Genomic DNA, 18,187 nt, shown 5'->3' with positions numbered 1-18,187 from the left:
GCATGTTATGTGGCAGGGAAGGCGTGGCCAGCAAAACAACTACAAAAAATTTAAACAACTGGCCGAACTGGGTGATCACGTCGGTGGCTATTCGTGTGATGATTTCCGGTCGACCCACAACTGAAAAACGAAAAGAAAAAGAAAAAAAAGAATATAGAAGGCTTCTACAGGTATAGCCGTGCGTATGGGACGACTGAAGGCGTGCGAGGTCATGCAACGTGAGTTCGTTGAATCTAGCTGTGGTATCTAAAACAATTATGGGGCAAACGTAAAAAAAACCCAAAGAAAATCTCCCCCCAAACAAAAAAAAACAAACCCAAAAAACAACAACAAAATCCAACCCCCCAACCCCCCCAAAAACCCCACACACACCCTCCAAAGAACCCCCCAAAAACAACCCCAAACAAAATAAAACAAACCAGGGCTCAGTAATATAGGATCAACTCCAGCTGAATAAAAGGGGTAGTTCTAATCTAAAAAGATACTTTTTTTAAAAATGTTTTCGCGGTTATACACATGTACACATACAGACCAACAAATATTAAATGTGCTGTATCAGATTTGCATGTTTTTGTGGGGTTTGATTTTTACAGGTAGACATTTTTAAATGTGACAAAAAACAACAACAACAACCCCCCCCCCCCCCCCAAAAAAAAAACCCCAAAAAAAACAAAACAAAAAACAACAAAAAAACAACAACCTCAAAACACCCCAACCACACGTCGTTTATTTCACCTTACGTAAGTCACAAATCTTGATGTGTCTAACCTACATATTGTAAACTTATACATTACATATACCTATAAAATAATTATACCTATACCCATACCTATAACTACACACACACACACTCACGCGCACGCACACATTCACGTGCGTACACATACACATGTATACATATACACATATATACATATAAACCAACAAATATTAAATATGCTTCCAACCAAAATTATTCGATTATGGCTCATTAAAAATATAACCAACTAATTTAATTTAATAGTTGAAAACCAAAGATTAAAGTCGAAAACGATCAACGGAAATAACATAATTGGGTCTGTTCACTTGAAGTGAAAACCTCGTATGTTATGGTAGGTTGATGTTGCCGACAAGTTTGCTGTCTTTGTGCAGGTCATCGACCTCTTGAGGCTTTACCTAGCTGCCGACAGTAACATTGACAGATTTTGTATATTCTCCGATTAAATACTATTTTGGAAAGTCAAGAATCTTACACGGCGCTCAAGTGCATCACGGTCTTGACATTCTCCAGTTATTTATGCAAAGATTGTGTTTCGTATCGACTAATTTGTAGTTAGCGGAACATATACATACGCGTACGAGGCAGTGGGTGGGGTGAGGTAAGACGGGGTGGGGGCAACTGCACCCCAGGGCTGGAGCAAATACTCAAATTCGGGCAAAAAACCCATAAATATTCAGAAACAATTAGCTTGTCTGAAACCTTTTCACCATGCATAAATGTCCATCATTCTATTAGCAATATCAGTTGTAATCTATTTAAAAATGCGTAAGGATTCGTTTGTAACCTTATATAGCTGTTTGACAGAAATGCTGATATGAATAAATGTAATGTTTCCAGATTCTGGCATTTTCGTTTAATTCAGGCAAATATCAGCTTGCTTCCTATAAAAATAGGAACCGGACTCCTATAAACATAGATGTGAAACGAAAATTAGCTCGGCCATTTACCTTTCGACCGACCGTTCAAAATTGCGCCAAATTCCCTCAATCAAAATTGCGCACCCTTTTCTCTTTGGCATTTAACTACCACCACCCCCACCCGCCTGCTACCGATTTGATCGGACTGCTGGTGCTCCCTTGCACCTGCCAGTGCAGGCGGTCCCTCCTCTCCCCTCCCCCCACCTTTCCTGTCATGGACGGAGGAGCCGGCCAAGGCTGGTTCTTGGGCCCACGACAGGCGTGCGCTACAACAGCTTGTTCTGAATGTGCACGTAAAACCCTATGACCTGACCTGACCTGAAAATAGCGAAATATGGCTCCATAAATTTGAAATAGTAGCTTTAAGCGTCACTGCACTACACGACATTTATGACAATTGTTAAACGAATATGTATGATAGTCGTATAACAATTGTAATAATAGTCTAGTCACGAACGTCTGTAATAAACGTATGAAGGCAGACCGAACACATAGATGACATCTCATCCCTAACACCTGTGGCAGGTGATAAAGTCGAAGTGGACATGTATGTATAGGTGGCTTGATGGATGGATGAATTAGAGACTGCCTACTTTTTTCTTTTCTTGATATTGATATAAAGAAAGAAAAAAACGACAGACAGACAGACAGACCGCGAGACAGACGGACATATAATAGAGACAGTAGAAAAATAGATAAACATATAGACAGATAGCCAAATACAAACATATATATATATATATATATATATATATATATATATATATATATATATATGAAGGCAACCACCCGAGCTGGACAGGACTATGAAGTAATATTATATTACTAAATGGATGTTTTCATATTGACCTTGTTGTAGATCCGAGTATGGGACTGGCGCTAAGATGGCTGTATTGGCCCGAGTCAACAGCGAGGGCCAATACTGCCGGCCGAGGGCCAATACCACTATTAGAGGACCTACATGCATTTAACCAAACCAACGTGGTTCAGCCAGCCATTTTCGCTAAACATTTGCAAAATAATTTGACTGGTTTCCGATTCGGTTTGCTGTGTAACGTAACAACATGATGAACGAACGTTAGCGACAAGCGGTATACTGAACTTGCCCTAGGTGTAACGCCAGAGCCAGGGCTATTGTCGTAATACAACACTTACACGTAGACCCATGGGCAGAATTATTATAATACAGTACTTACACGTAGACCCATGTGCAGAATTATTATAATACAGTACTTACACGTAGACCCATGGACAGAATTATTTTCATAATACAGTACTTACACGTAGACCCATGTGCAGAGCTATTATCATAATACAGTACTTACACGTAGACCCATGGACAGAATTATTATCATAATATAGTACTTACACGTAGACCCATAGCTATTATTATAATAGAGAACTTACACGTAGATCCATGGCCAGAGCTATTATTATAATACAGTACTTACACGGATACCCATGGCCAGAGCTATTATTATAATACAGGATTTACACGTAGACCCATGGGCAGAGCTATTATTATAATACAGTACTTACACTGATACCCATGGCCAGAGCTATTATTATAATACAGTACTTACACTGATACCCATGGCCAGAGCTATTATTATAATACAGTACTTACACGTAGACACATGGCCAGAGCTATCATTATAATACAGTACTTACACGTAGACCCATGGCCAGAGCTATCATTATAATACAGTACTTACACGTAGACCCATGGGCAGAGCTATCATTATAATACAGTACTTACACGTAGACCCATGGCCAGAACTATCATTAGAATACAGTACTTACACGTAGACCCATGGGCAGAGCTAACATTATAATACAGTACTTACACGTAGACCCATGGGCAGAGCTATTATTATAATACAGTACTTACACGTAGACCCATGGGCAGAGCTATTATTATAATACAGTACTTACACGGATACCCATGGGCAGGCTATTATCACAATACAGTACTTACACGTAGACCCATGGGCAGAGCTATTATTATAATACAGTACTTAAACGGATACCCATGGGCAGAGCTATTATCACAATACAGTACTTACACGGATACCCATGGGCAGAGCTATTATTATAATACAGTACGTACACGTAGACCCATGGGCAGAGCTATTATTATAATACAGTACTTACACGGATACCCTTGGGCAGAGCTATTATTATAATACAGTACTTACACGTAGACCCATGGCCAGAGCTATTATTATATTACAGAACTTACACGTAGACCCATGGGCAGAGCTATTATTATAATACAGTACTTACACGGATACCCTTGGGCAGAGCTATTATTATAATACAGTACTTACACGTAGACCCATGGGCAGAGCTATTATTATAATACAGTACTTACACGGATACCCTTGGCCAGAGCTATTATTATAATACAGTACTTACACGTAGACCCATAGGCAGAGCTATTATTATAATACAGTACTTACACGTAGACCCATGGGCAGAGCTATTATTATAATACAGTACTTACACGGATACCCATGGCCAGAGCTATTATTATAATACAGTACTTACACGTAGACCCATGGGCAGAGCTATTATTATACTACAGTACTTACACGTAGACCCTTGGCCAGAGCTATTATTATAATACAGTACTTACACGTAGACCCATGGGCAGAGCTATTATTATAATACAGTACTTACACGGATACCCATGGCCAGAGCTATTATTATAATACAGTACTTACACGTAGACCCTTGGCCAGAGCTATTATTATAATACAGTACTTACACGTAGACCCATGGGCAGAGCTATTATTATAATACAGTACTTACACGTAGACCCATGGGCAGAGCTATTATTATAATACAGTACTTACACGTAGACCCATGGGCAGAGCTATTATTATAATACAGTACTTACACGTAGACCCATGGCCAGAGCTATTATTATATTACAGTACTTACACGTAGACCCATGGCCAGAGCTATTATTATAATACAGTACTTACACGTAGACCCATGGCCAGAGCTATTATTATATTACAGTACTTACACGTAGACCCATGGCCAGAGCTATTATTATATTACAGTACTTACACGTAGACCCATGGCCAGAGCTATTATTATAATACAGTACTTACACGTAGACCCATGGCCAGAGCTATTATTATAATACAGTACTTACACGTAGACCCATGGCCAGAGCTATTATTATAATACAGTACTTACACGTAGACCCATGGCCAGAGCTATTATTATAATACAGTACTTACACGTAGACCCATGGGCAGAGCTATTATTATAATACAGTACTTACACGTAGACCCATGGCCAGAGCTATTATTATAATACAGTACTTACACGTAGACCCATGGGCAGAGCTATTATTATAATACAGTACTTACAGGTAAACCCATGGGCAGAGCTATTATCATGATACAGTACTTACACGTAGACCCATGGCCAGAGTTATTATTATAATACAGTACTTACACGTAGACCCATGGCCAGGGCTATTATCATAATACAGTGCTTACACGTAGACCCATGGCCAGGGCTATTATTATAATACAGTACTTACATGTATACCCATGGGGAGAGCTATTATAATTTACAGTACTTACAGATAGACCCATGGTCAGAGCTATTATTTATATTACAGTACTTACACGTAGACCCATGACCAGAGATATTATCATAATACAGTACTTACACGTAGACCCATGACCAGAGATATTATTATAATACAGTACTTACAGGTAGAGCCATGGGCAGAGCTATTATCATAATACAGTACTTACAGGTAGACCCATGGTCAGAGCTATTATTTATAATACAATACTTACACGTAGACCCATGTGCAGAGGTATTATCATAATACAGTACTTACACGTAGACCCATGGCCAGAGCTATTATCATAATACAGTACTTACACGTAGACCCATGGCCAGAGCTATTGTCGTAATACAGTACTAACACGTAGACCCATGGCCAGAGCTATTATCGTTATACAGTACTTACACGTAGACCCATGGGAAGAGTGGCGAACACCATGATGTAGACCATGGCCAGTGCCACAGGCCAGAACCCCGTCCAGTCATTGATGTCGTCACTCACAGACGTGCCATTGTTCAAGATGGTGGTCGTCTCCATGGCTGTTTTACATCTAGAAGAAAAAAGGAAAGGAATGTTTGAGTGTTAAGCACATGGTGAAAGTACCACATTATCGCCCCTCCCATTCCCCAAAAATCTAAACCTGTGACGGTACATGCTCTTAATTTCTTTTCGCCTGTGGCGATATTAATTGATTTAGAAGGCCGTGTGCAGTTCCAAATGCACTTAGCCCAGATGGGCAATTTGTTACGTAATACCTTCGCGCGATCGTGCATTCCAATATGCACTTAGTCCAGCTGTGGAGGCCATGTGGTCAGTAGCTACGTAATACCTCTGCGAGTGCGGTTTTTACAACCGTGATTTGGCGAATGGCGACAGCCAGTCTGTCGATGAGAGAAAAATATACCGACTCTGGGAGAGGTGGAAATATCAGATGATAGGTGAGGTACCGCCTTGTACCCCCAGGCGATATTTGTCTCTGAGAGTTTTGAATAAATAGCTAGGATTTTAGATATATCGAGGAGAAACATATTGGAAGGCTCCAGGGGATCGCTGTCCGTCCACTGAACGATCTATATTAGTTCAGACGGGAATTTGGTAAATATATATTTTCTGCTCTGTGTATAACCTTGATGTGATTGATGTGACTTAAATATTTTAATACTGTATTATACCAATATTATTTAGACGGTGCTGCCGGTCATCTGACGCAGTATTCTGTAGGCTCACCGTTCTGATATATATATATAAAGCTTATCCAGTCATCCTAGAGGACCTAGATAAACTGTAGGTTGTTGTCTTTATTGTGATAGATACCAGTATTAATTCTGTATTACAAGGTTATAGAATGAGTAGTTAGGGTTAATTAAAAATTAACCAGTTAGGAATAGTGTTGTAATTCCTTTATTAATTAAGTTCCCCTGGAAGCGTTTCTCCATTATCGCACGTGTGTGTGTTAGCGTTTCTCAATTATCACACGTGTGGGTGTTGTGTCACGGTGTAGTGATTAGCATATTGTGTAAACTAGACATCTAGAGATCAACTAATTAAGTGATCAGTTCTGGGTTGTTATTATTGTTGTTATTAATTAACTACTGCGGCAGTACATTTGTCAGCGTAGGTTAATACAGATTCCAAAGTGTATTGTGTTTTTGTTGTGTTTTCTAGTGAACTAAACGTGCTATAATAATATATACTTTATATAAGATCGTATCTATGATCATACCTAGACGAGCCACATTAGGGTATAACTGCCCGTTACAGAGAGATCTAATAGATATACAGTTAGGAGAGATATTTGGACAATCGTGTTTTATTCAGTTACGGGTATTATAGAATCCCCGTGACAAAACCCTATAGAAACCAAAAGCAAAAACAACAAGAAGGTGAAGATTGGTCCATCACACCCTCATAAATGTAGCACATTTATAAAATAACGCAAAAGTTAATTTAATTTGATCTCAGAACGGATAAAAGAGCACCCATAATTCACAATTTTGAGAACAAGTTGTTGGAATGGCATGGAATATATATATATTTATATATATGTATATGTATATGTATATGTATATATATATGTATGTATGTATGTATGTATATGTATATGTATATGTATATGTATATGTATATGTATGTATGTATGTATGTATATATATGTATATGCTTTTACCCTAACACCATTCACGCCCCGACATAACACTTTGACATTCTTGTACTCATTTCAGTCAATTCTTATGCAATTGATGCCATTCATGAGTTTACATGACCCATTACCCTGACAGATACATAGAGAAAGACGAAGGATGCGGGGGAATAAGGATAAGAAGAAAAGAAGAAGAAGAGGAAGGAGGAGGAAGAGGAAAAGAAGAAGACAAGGAGAAAAAACTAAAAAGGAAAAAGCACAAGATGAAGACGAATAAGAAGAAGGAGGAGGAAGAAAAAAAAAACGAAGGAGAAAAGAGGAAGAAAGAAGACGAAGAAAAAAGAAGAAAAGGGATAACAAAAAGAAAAGATTAGGCTGAGGACGCAGAGGGAAAGAAGGAGTAGAAGGAAGATGAAATGATGAGCAAGAAAAAAGAAAAAAAAGCTGACGAGGATGAGAAGAAAAAGAAGAAGAAAAAGAAGAAAAGAAGGAGAGAGAAAAAGGAGGAATAGAAGAAAGAGGTCTCATGCTGTGTTGAAACAACATAAATTAATTATAACAACAACATGTGAAATATTAAAAAGAAACTTCTACTTTACAAAACAATGTGTCTAAGCTCTTCACAAGAGATAGGCGCACTTAATTTATACGTATGCTGAATGCGCAAATTTAGCTAAATCTCCCTAAGCTACTTGCTAGTACACCGCATATTACCACATCCATCATGCACTAAATAATATACTGTAGTATACAACTTCCAGTTTAAACCTTAGTATTTCCAGCTCATCTGAAGTATTGTAGTTAGTTTATTTTACAATTCTAAACAACTGGCAATGCGAGGTACAAGTTTGGTGCAAATGGTAGCTCCCAGCTAATACCTCTTCTAACCTGTAATCTAAACCTACGCAGAGAATATTCACCACACATAAACATGAACATTATTCAGTAATAAATGTGTATTTATATTGCCAACTGTTACTATTAGGGCAAATGTTTAATGGTTTTAGAGGAGGTCCTCCGCAAGCGTTAGATTCTAGCTAAGGAATGTGTTTACTAACATTTCTTTACGCGAGTTTATTGCTTGCTCAGGCTCGTTTAAAGGGGAGGCTTTCGGGGGTCCTTCCCCCTCCTCCGCTCAAGCAATTGGCGTCGTGGTTAGGCCATCGGTCTACAGGCTGGTAGGTACTGGGTTCGGATCCCAGTCCAGGCATGGGATTTTTAATCCAGATACCGACTCCAAACTCTGAGTGAGTGCTCCGCAAGGCTCAATGGGTAGGTGTAAACCACTTGCACCGACCAGTGATCCATAACTGGTTCAACAAAGGCCATGGTTTGTACTATCCTGCCTGTGGGAAGCGCAAATAAAAGATCCCTTGCTGGCTGTCGTAAAAGAGTAGCCTATGTGGCGACAGCGGGTTTCCTCTAAAAACCAGTGTCAGAATGACCATATGTTTGACGTCCAATAGCCGATGATAAGATAAAAAAAATCAATGTGCTCTAGTGACGTCGTTAAATAAAACAAACTTTATTTTTCCTGAACAGCATGATTCGACCCCCTATAAATATCGGTCTCCACATCCTAGACCCTTCCCTGCTAAAATTCCTGCACAAACGCGTGTTGCTCCTGTATCCATTTGGCTAATAATATGTAATGATGAGTGTGCAGAATGTATCTAACTTGTATGGGTTTTTTCCCAGTTTTTTTCTGATGGCCACATATAGAGTTTTCATTATTGAACTAACAAACAGAACAAGGTCCAGAAATAGCCAACTAATCTTTCAAACCATTATTTATCCGCAAAACGACGCTGAAATGTGTTTGAGACCGGCAGATTGGGTTTCCGGTGGGCTGTGCGTTGAAGCAGTCAGTGGTATCGTAAATATCAATTTAAGACATGCTCGTTCGAGAAGTCACTCCCAGCCTGCAAGGCTGAAACCAGCACCTGAACCGCACTACGCAGTAGACACCGTTGAGCACACGCTACAGGTGTCAGCGTGTGTTAAATGCATTCGTTTCAATGAACAGAGTTTTCCGCTGCCACCGACGGCGGCCTGGTATCTTTAATACGTTTAAGATATATCCAGCTGATAGTTGTTTTCGCCTTTCTGCTAGATCCTCTTAATGATGGATTTCAGTGTATTAAGGTCATGTCCAAATCACGAATTGTTGTTTTTCTCGTTGCCTTGGTGACAGTATTTCTAACATAGATAAAACTGGAATGGAAAGGAATATGTAGATGTAAGTGATTTCAAACACTGTCACAAAGTATAGGACACGGGTATGCAATAACGATTAACAATACATTACGTTTGATGAACTGTACGTAAAATCTGCTAGAGTTTGGGTTTGGTTTTTTATGTACTTAATGAACCAAAACAACATCTCCCACAAACAACAATAACAACAAGGAAACCACCACAAAAAGCCACCCGAAAACAACACCGCAAACCCCCCAAAAATCCCCAAGTACTATAACATTCATTCCTTTTTCTTTTATCGTTGTGAATATATAACCAATTAAGATTCAAGTACGGTTCTCTGACGGCCTTTAAGATAGTTGGTATGAAGTAATTCGACACAGTACCATACACTGTCTCGTTAACGTTCTGAACTCATGACTCTGGTTTCAAAACTAGCACTCACTATATCTAGCCTTAAAATTAATGGCGTAACCACAGATATAAAGAAATGACTTACTATACATACACACACAATCACAAACACAAACACATTCACGACACACACACACACACACACCAGTCACACACACACACACACACACACACACACACACACACACACACGCACACACACGAAGACAACTCATAGACACACATTATCACCACCACCACCACGACAACCCCACACCTGCTCGCCCGAATCTCCCCCTCCTTCCCTTCCCCGCCCATTGTGAGATATGCATTTTGAAATGTCGATCCAAGGATCGAACAGTGGAAGTCGCAGGGTTTGCTAGATTACAGAAAGAAAGAAATAAATGTTTTATTTAACGACGCACTCAACACATTTTATTTACGGTTATATGGCGTCAGACATATGGTCAATGACCACACAGATTTTGAAAGGAAACCCGCTGTCGCCACTACATGGGCTACTCCTCCGATTAGCAGCAAGGGATATTTTATTTGCGCTTCCCACAGGCAGGATAGCACACACCATGGCCTTTGTTGAACCAGTTATGGATCACTGGTCGGTGCAAGTGGTTTACACCTATCCATTGAGCCTTGCGGAGCACTCACTCAGGGTTTGGAGTCGGTATCTGGATTAAAAATCACATGCCTCGACTGGGATCCGAACCCAGTACCTACCAGCCTGTAGACCGATGGCCTACCACGACGCCACCGAGGCCGGTATGCTAGATTACAGAGTCACTGCATAATTATCATGGTGTCACATATATTCGTGTATTATACAACTAAAATAACTAGCTTGCTGTCCTTGGTAAAAAAAAACCGCCACTTGTTAGAAGGAAATGTTTGTTTAATGACATTCAAGCAGTTCTATTCACATATTATAAATATGAATCAATGAATGAATGAATAAAAAACAAATGAATCTTTAAAATTTGTTTAGCTTAAGACACCACTAGAACACATTGATTTATTAATCATCGGCTACTAGATGTCAAACATATGGTGATTTGTTTATTCATTGTCTAATGGGGCAACCCGCTACATTTTCCCCATTAGCAGCAAGGGTTCTTTTATATGCCCTTTCCCACAAACATGTGATTACAGCACATACCTAGGCCTTTGATGGGGAAAAAAGGAATGAATGAATGAATCTTTAACGACAACCCAACACAAAAAGTACATCGGTTATTGGGCGTCAAATATTTGAGGGTTACATTAACTAATTGATGATAAACATCAATATAAAAATTATAAGGTTAAGAAATGAACTGTGCAAAAATATATATATCACAGGTATAAAGTGCATTAAAATTTCGAATAAAAATCACTCTCGTAAAACCTTCAAATTATCTCAGGGTGGAATCGAAATGATTCTGTCACACTTTGACTACCAAATTATATCTTCCCGTCGATCCAATGCGAGATGATTACACTCCACCAAAATGTGGTGGTGAACCGCCAGTGTACACTGACAATGCTCACATTGAGGTCAATGAATTGGTCAAGTATGTATTACTGATGCGAGCACTACACAAGACCACTTCATTCTATAGGAGAATTACCGATCTCCCAGGACTGGATTGAGTGAATGAAGCTTGTTAGCAACCGCATCGTTCCAATTATCTTGCCAAGTTGAAAATACCTGTGTTAATATCGTGTATAAGGCATATCGACAATGAGACGAGTCAAATCCAAAGCAGTTTTAGCAACTATCTCTGCCTTTTCATTACCCGAGATGCCAATATAGCTCGTCACCCAACAAAATATAATATCCTTATTGACAAACGATAAAACGACACACTGTCGTAACAACATCCCAATTGACGGATGTTCCAGCTTCATATTATGGTAAACATTGGAGACACAATAGGGAGTCTATAAATTATATATTACAATTTGGATACCATAAAATCCTTATTTTCTTCCAGAGCTTTAATGATTGAAAAAAGAAAAAAAAAAAAAAAAAAATCAGGCTATGTCATAGAAATTATAGTATTTGATGAAAAAAACCCACACGCCACATAATTCCCATCTCATGACCTATCTAATCATGGTACAGGTCTTGAATTACCACGAAGTGTCGTTTATAAATAACTGGATCTGTGCGATCTTTCTTCAGATGCACAAGATCATATACAATTTTAGGTGGTTTGATACACCAAAGTGGCAAAAAAAAAAAAAACATTATGAAGGCTTTCCAAAAATGTTGGTTAGATCAATGTTGAAACGGATAAAAACTGATTAATGCGAGTACCAAATGTTGGAATGGCACTCGGTTTCGCATCAAACAACTTCATACATTTATTATCAAACACGACGTTATGTGCTGTATAATAGGTGTCTACTGCATCACAATTGCGACACTTGGTCTAAAGAGTCTAAGAAGAAACCCGCTATCACCAAATGGGCTCCTTGTATTCGAGTAACCGTATGGGATTCTTTTTTTAAGCACTTATCCACAGACTAGCACATACAACAACCATTGATACACCGGTCAGAGGAAACACACTGCCGCTGCTGACTACCATTTGATGGCAATTGATGCAATACCAAATCGCCGTGAATCAAGCAATCCCTTGTCCTTTTTCACAGACAGAATAGTATATACCACATTCTTTTATACAGTAGACCTAAAGAACTGGTTGCAACGGGTGAATACTTAAAGTTACATCCTCTGGTTACCATATTATAACATCATGTACAAAGGTGAAATACAAGCTCAAATGCACTTTTAAAAAAGTCGTGTGTGTTCGCTATGAACGGATATCGTCAAACGTATACGCTTGATTCGTCGGCCGTGCCGCAAAGCACAAACGACAGCCTGTTGTCAGTTTCAGTTAAAACGTGCGTTTGCCGATTTCAAATTGTAGGGTTCGTCTCAAAAAATTAAAAGAGAAATCTTGCGCTGTACGAAGAACGTTCGGTTGAGAATACGGTACTAGTCTTTAGTTAAAACCGGTTTGATCTTGACAACGTATTATCGACAGTCGTACCTTCCTATTTCAGAATTGATATTTTATAAAGTGTTATTAGAACTTTCAAAGTTTAGTTTGTATACTAGTAACACATTAATCATGTATATATATTTAAAATAAAATATACTAAAGTAGACAATGAACGTTTTCACTTCTTAATTTTACGTGTTAAAATCGACAAATTCAAATAAATATTATTTCGTTTGGAAAAGGTATAGTTAGGGGTGGGGTGGGGGGGGGGGGGGTGTTTAACAACATCAAAGATAAAGCATATTGATTTAATAATCATCCGACCCCATACAACCGTAAATAAAATGTGTTGAGTGCGTCGTTAAATAAAACATATCCTATCCTTCCTTCCATCTGCTGTTGAATGTCTAACATTTGGTAATTTTGACATATAATCTTAGGTCTCACTACACAGATGTCATCTGCCATTCAAACCCATGTTAAACTGCCCAACTTCAAGCGAAGATTGCCCATAGAACGGGTTCTCGTTGGCACTAACAACATAAACCATTGCAAACATACATTATATAAGCATTTATTTTCACTCCAAAATTGAGAACATTTCCGTCTCAGTTTTTTGCTATATGACCGCATATGGCTGTAGTACCGGTCCGAACAGGTGGTTCATTAACCGATTCACTCCGGCTGTCACTTGCGCTATATACCCATGCCCATAAAGGTCGATGCACAATATTACAAAATAACATGGGCAAAATACAGCCAGGAGGCTTACCATTAAATATACATATTGTTTTAATTCTTCACCATTTCCTAGAAGTGAATATGTGAACCATAACATGTGTCCCAATTAGGAACTATAGTGGACCGTGATCAATGAACTCTCACCCGGAAGTGATCTGTGTAGTGAGACCTTAGAGGAATCGGGTGCGTGTGCAGGGGGAGGGTATTGGAGGTCGAAACCCTTACTTGGGGGGAGCATGGCCCCATATAAACTTCGCTTAACACAGTCTATAACCCCAACCCCGCTGAAATCCCTGCACACGCGCCTTGGAAACCCGCTACATTTTTTTTTTAGCAAGGGATTGTTTATATGTACCATCCCACAGACAGGGTATCACATAACATGGTCTTTTTGTATACCCGCCGATGGGGATCGATCCTAGACTGACCGCGCATTTCCAAAAAAACACCCTTTTAGGTCTAAGTAATGAATAAAAATAACATATAGATCTAGTCTTGAAAAATGTTACGTAAATCGAACACAGTACCCTCTTCCTCTACCCCTAGAGCGTTACGCAATTAGTAACACCCCCTGACATGTAACGCGTATGCCAACAGCTGGCCACTGTCAAAATGTCAAGGCAAACCCCCCACTCACCGACCCCTGGAAAGGCGTTGTACCATACCTCTATGGATATAAATATGTTTTGGAGATATGAGACGACCCCTCAATCAAGACAGTTAAATTTGTTCAAAAATTGCAAAATCTCACGTGATCTCTTGTTGGGGAATTTTATACTTATGATAAGCCAATGAAAACCGAGATCGGTACGAGCCCGTCAAAAGTGTCCCACTTTCAAAATAATGGCATTTTTTTTTACCTGGATAAGCCAGCGTAGTGAAACCAATGCGGAGTGCAGCGTCATATATGTACCAAACGTAATTGGATTTTCTGTTCTATATGCTTAAATAATAAAAATATTCCAGGGAATGTAGTTTTAAGAAGTCCACTGAGGGGTAAAACTCCATCAGGATTCAGGATGGATTCCCCAACCGCCAAAAATGAAGAAGAAGACATAGTCGTCAATATCACCCACCCGCTATTTTGTTCCATTTCGGTAAAAGAAAAAAATATCCCCCTCAAATCTCGTTGCGGAGAATATACAAATCAAGTGCGCAAATTTGGTCAGAACATCTATATGCAAATTAGCTTTAAAACGTATATTACATGTCATTTGACACGCACATTATCAGACATTTTGTACAGGTTACCTTTTGTTGATATAGTTGTTATTTGGTTATAACTATTTTAATCAGTTTTATGTAGATCCCTTTAGAGATAATCATATAGAGAGCGAAACATGCACCAATAAAACACCACTTATATAAGAACCACCTGTTGACTGTTTTGCACAAAAAGTATTGTATTTTAACCTCTTATGGAACTAAACTGCTCGTAAATTTTACTTTCTGTTGGTCTTGCGTGAAAATGGTGTGTATGATTGCGCGCGAATGTGTATTATTATACATGTTTTTGGCCTATATGCTTGCAAGTGCATGCGTGCTCATGTGAATTTCTGTGTGTTCATATGTATGTTCATATGTATGTATATATGTATGTATGTGTGTGTGTGTGTGTGTGTGTGTGTGTGTATGTGTGTGTGTGTGTGTGTGTGTGTGTGTGTATGTATGTATGTATTGATGTATGAATATCTATATATTGTATGTATGTCGAGGTTGACTATTACATACATAGATATTAACGCACTGGCGCAGGGGATAATTAAATCCTTTCTGGCCTCACAAATTGTCCCATGTCGTTGCTGGGACTCGAACCTGTGGCACCGAATCGCCCGCAAATTGCAAGACTAACCACGATACGCTCTGAGCTATCGAAGCTTCCATAAAAAGGAAGTTATTTAACTCAACCATATGCATGGGGCCTACAATCTACGCGGTCGATCCCGCTTACGTGCATGAAACAGTGGGCAGACCTGGCACTGGCTAGTATGTATTGATGTATGAATATCTATATATTGTATGTATGTCGAGGTTGACTGTTACATATATAGATATTAACGCAATGGCGCAGGGGATAATTAAATCCTTTCTGGCCTCACAAATTGTCCCGTGCCGTTGCTGGGACTCGAACCTGTGGCACCGAATCGCCCGCAAATTGCAAGACTAACCACGATACGCTCTGAGCTATCGAAGCTTCCATAAAAAGGAAGTTCTTTAACTCAACCATATGCATGGGGCCTACAATCTACGCTGTCGATCTCGCTTACGTGCATGAAACAGTGGGCAGATCTGGCACTGGCTAGTATGTATTGATGTATGAATATCTATATAGTGTATGTATGTCGAGGTTGACTGTTACATATATAGATATTAACGCACTGGCGCAGGGGATAATTAAATCCTTTCTGGCCTCACAAATTGTTCCATGCCGTTGCTGGGACTCGAACCTGTGGCATGTATGTTCATATGTATGTATGTATGTATGTATGTATGTATGTATGTATGTATGTATGTATGTATATATGTATGTATGTATATATATATATATATATATATATATATATATATATATATATATATATATATATATATATATATATATATATATATATATATATATATGTGTGTGTGTGTGTGTGTGTGTGTGTGTATGTATGTGTGCATGCACGTACGTACGTAGGTATGTACGTATGTATGTACGTGTGTATGTACATAATACGTACATGCTTATACATGTATATGTATATATGCATGTGTGTCTGTGTGTATGCGTGCGTGCATGCGAACTATATACTCAAGGCGGCTGATTCAGCAAATGTAATAAGACATGTACTGCGCACATCTAAATACAAACAAAAAGCAATATGGGCCAAACTTACAAAGCATGATTATATGTGTGTAACTACATAACTTTATAGTGGTTAAACACCTGCGTTTAAGAAAAACAGGCTTCGTAAATTCGGCCGTATATGTTTGTCATAAACTGGTACCATATGAATGTGAATAGATGTGAAATATTACTTAGTTTAAAAAATTGTTTTGTTTAATGGCACAACTAGAGTCAAACAACACAATGATTAATCATCGGCTATCTGAGGATACCCGATTCATAAACAATTTCCACTAACAGCAAGTTATCTTTTAAATGTACTTTCCCGCAAATATGACAGTACATACCACGTCATTTAATATATCAAGGGGTATCCCCGTCGGTGGGCCCATTAGACTATTTCTCGTTCCAGCCAATGCACCACGACTGGTATATCAAAGGTCGTGGTATGTGCTATTGGGTATGTAGGAAAGTACATATAAAATATCCCTTGTTGCATTAGAAAAAATGTAGCGGGTTTCTTCTGATGACTACATGTTAGAATTAACAAATGTTTGACATCCAATCGCCGATAATTTGTTAATCAATGTACTCTAGTGGTGTCGTTAAAGAAGAGAAACTTTTTAGGATATACCAATTCTGGTTAAATTAAAAAAGAAAAACACCAACAAACAACAATTTGAACAAACACACACGCGCTTCAAACCTGATGTCTACGTCTGCTAAAAACAAAAACAAAATGAAACGATACTACTTACTGAGCTAGTGGAAGTAATTCCATTCAATCTGCTAAAACGTTTGACATTTGCAAGCAAAATAATTAAAAACAACAAGGCAAAAACTACAACAACAAAAACATCAAAAAAACCCATACCAAGTCGCTCTGCGATACCAAACAAAACTCCGCACTGTATACTACACTACAACTACGTGGTTGCAGCGCTCTTCTACAACAACGACGATGCTACCAACGCTGCTAATCTCTACCGCGTTGCGTGATAAACGTACACTGACGATGATGCTACGGTCGGGTGGTGACCGAATTTCCTCGTGCACAGATTCACTGGGTATAGCAAACGTTCAAGTCAGCAGCGCAGCAGCCTACTTTCTATGCGCAACACCGGTGAATATTATGCGTTTGCGTGTTACACAGTGAAAAAAGAGGCCAATGCCATTGTAACTGATACACGCAGCAGACTGTCGGAAAGCGTTACATTATACAGAACACTGCCGAGTGGAACCGAGGACAATAACAACTTGTCAGAAATACTCTAAATGATGACCTAAATCTAAAATATGTGTATATATATAGCAGTCGGGACCGCGAGACCAGCGGCGAGGGCAGGGAAACTCGAAGAAATAGCTTTTTATAGTGCACAATTCAGGGCCGTGTCGTACCTAACCCAAACTAGTATAGGCGATGATGATGTAAAAATTGTTTTTAATAATAATAAAAAGAATTAATTAAAAATATTAATAAATATATGCAGGCGCATGTGCATGGGGGTGGGTGGGGTTGAGTGGGTGGGTGGATGGGGGTGAATGTCAATCCCCCATTCCAAGCCAATTGTTTTTTTTGTAATGCATGAACATATCTCCCTAAA

The 18,187-nt window shown here is 38.9% G+C and overlaps 1 long non-coding RNA gene across 1 annotated transcript; it reads right to left on the bottom strand.

The window, feature by feature from the left end:
- Positions 1–17,598, bottom strand: LOC121376391. Its single transcript, XR_005958439.1, has 3 exons — positions 17,458–17,598; positions 5,681–5,825; positions 1–120 (listed from the first exon to the last, which is right to left on the bottom strand). It is a non-coding gene; the product is annotated as an uncharacterized LOC121376391 (long non-coding RNA).
- Positions 17,599–18,187: the final 589 nt, after the last annotated feature.

This window comes from Gigantopelta aegis, chromosome 6 (assembly GCF_016097555.1).
Source record: "Gigantopelta aegis isolate Gae_Host chromosome 6, Gae_host_genome, whole genome shotgun sequence".
NCBI lineage: Eukaryota > Metazoa > Mollusca > Gastropoda > Neomphalida > Peltospiridae > Gigantopelta > Gigantopelta aegis.
The sequence above is the reverse complement of the archived record's forward strand: the minus strand, read 5'-3'. Positions and strand labels throughout refer to the sequence as shown.